Consider the following 2,794-nt stretch of genomic DNA (forward strand, 5'->3'; position numbering starts at 1 on the left):
ATAATGATAATAATAAATAATTTCAATAATAATAACAATAATAATAATAATAAACAATAATAAATAATAACAATAATAATGAATATTACATAATAATAATAATAATAATAATAATAATAATAAATATTCACATTCATACATGGCCCATATTAATAAAAATGAGGTTAAAAGGGGACCTATATGCCGCGTATAAGACAATACGCAGCCTATTCCCCTTAATATGGGGCGTATTGTGATATACGCCGCTATCAGGTACACCATATAAACGCCCCTTAATATGTAGCGTATAGTGCAATACGCCTCATATTGAAGAGTGTATGGGGTGTCCCCAACATGATCCTTTTAGGAACACCCACCTTTTTTTAAAAAAAAACATATACGCCTCGTATAAGGCGACACGGGGCATAGGGGTGTCTGTGTGTCCCTACTCCCTAGTACCCTTTTTTTCGAACCTTGAACTTTTATAAACAACTAACACCAACAACAAGCAACCTCCACAACACAGAGAGAAGCTACAAAAACCTAGAAAGAAAGAAAACAAATTACATGAACTCAAAATCGCACTAATTCGACCAATCTATTAAACTATACTTTGACTTGTTTTTAAACCAAAGAAAACCGAAAGCTTTTATATCCCCAATTATCTGATGTGGGCTCTCAACACGGCTCGTGTTGAGATGGTCATAGGCATGTTGATCGTTTTGTCTTATTGTATTTAATGCTCGTCAGATGGTACATTAGGAGAGGGAACAAAGTTGACCTCTAAGCACAGACGTAGTGAGCTTGAAAGTGTCCTTTTTTGTCTTTTCTCTTGTACCGTCAACATGGCAATGTTGAGCTTCAAAATCTTCTATTTTGTCGTTTCTTTTTGTACTTTGAACATGGGATTTGTTGGTGTCAACATGGGCCATGTTTTGACTTCTGAATTTTGTCCTTTATTTGTATGTCTTAAGTAGAGGTGCACAAATCGGTTTTTTTAAAAAAACCGGTTCGGTTATTAACCGGACCGGTTTTTTTCGTCCTGGAAAAAAACCGGTTCGGTTAATAACCGGACCGGTTAATAACCGGTTTTTGTGCATGAAAACCATAACCGGTCAAACCGGTTACGACCGGTTTGTGAACCGGTTAGAACCGGTTAATAAACCGGTTTTTTTATTAACCGGTTTTTTAATAACCGGTCTAACCGGTTAACCGGTTTTTTTTTTTTTTTTTTTAAAAATAACCATTATTTTTTCACAGTATAAACAAACCGGTAACTACAAGGCAAACCGGTAACTACAAGTATTAAATCGTTATCGCATATTCGTAACTCAAAAATACATAACTTTCATTTATAGCTTTTACATTAAAAATACAAACATTAAATCGTTATCGCATATTCGTAACTCAAAAATACAAACATTAAAGAATGCTTAGACACGATTACATTAACAACTTGCTGTTTCTTACTCATTATTTTCATCGCTACCCGATCCCGAGCTATTCCTTAGGTAATCGTCGTACGCGGCTTCTTCATCGGTCATTGGTTGAGTGTGTCCTTGATTGACCTCGTCTTCATACAAGCCCGCCTCATAGTCCATTTCCCCCTCGAGTGAGCGTTGATGTTGTGCCCTATCTAAAGCGTCCAAGTAATCCTTGTAGCAAATAGACATCTCTACAGCTGGTGGAGTGAGTCGAGTCCTCCTAATCGATATAACCCTGCCAGAAACAGAAAAAGCAGACTCCGAAGCTACCGTGGAAGCTTGGACCGTTAGTAAATCTTTGGCCATGGCGGCGAGGATCGGAAACTCATCCTCCTTACCTCTCCACCAAGCCAGCAAATCAAGACTTCTAAATTCATCTGGAGTCATGTGTTTCACAAAGTTGGTACCACCATACCTTCCAAGTTCACTGCTTGGGGTGTTTACCTTTTGACGTTTACCGGCGTCTTCCCAAATCATGTAGTACATCCCCATTTCAAGGTCGGTTTGGGATTGGGATTGGGCAACAGCTCTTAACGAGTCATGAATTTGGGAAGACGACCCGTATTTTGTAAGGTAAACATCATACATGTTAGACAAGGTGGTGTTGAAAGCATTCTTTAAAGTTTGGTTATAATAGGGGTTTTGATCGTCGTTTAACTCTAGCTCATCACAAATTTTTTCTATTAAAGCTTCAACACCACCAACATTTATGCAAGGGTTTAACGCAGCAGCACATGTCAAAACAGCGGGTAGTTGTTGAAAATATTTCCTAAATTTTTCTTTCATTTTTACACCCATATCAAAATAAGGTGCACCCCTACAATGAAGTTCACTCAACTTTGTGCACATGACAGCAATTTTTGGTAAAGCAATGGGGCTTGTTGGATAGTAAACCCCGGATAAACTAGTTGTGCAAGATTTAAAAATTTGAAGGACCTCCGTAACGATCTCAATCAATAACCAGTTTCTAGGATCGTACGGTGCACATTTACCCCTACTTGACATTATTTGATGAAACGCAATTAGTGATTCTTTTTGTTGGATGGCTTTCTCAAACATATCACAAGTCGAGTTCCATCTTGTTGGACAATCCCAATTGGGCCCCAACCATTGACAATTAGCTTCATCACAAAATTTTTTGTATCTTGAAAATGTTTTATTGTTGCTAAAAACATCTCGTAACATTCTTTTAAAATTGTTTCTTTGCGTTTCGATCACGTTTAACCCATCTTGCACGGCCAAGTTGATAATATGTGCAATGCATCGGCTATGAAAAAACGCTCCATCACAAATAGGTTTATACTTTAATTTTAAATGGCCAACCGCGGCCG

This window comes from Bidens hawaiensis, unplaced genomic scaffold (assembly GCF_021521415.1).
Source record: "Bidens hawaiensis isolate Kalapana, Puna unplaced genomic scaffold, B.hawaiensis_p1.1 tig00005680_1, whole genome shotgun sequence".
NCBI lineage: Eukaryota > Viridiplantae > Streptophyta > Magnoliopsida > Asterales > Asteraceae > Bidens > Bidens hawaiensis.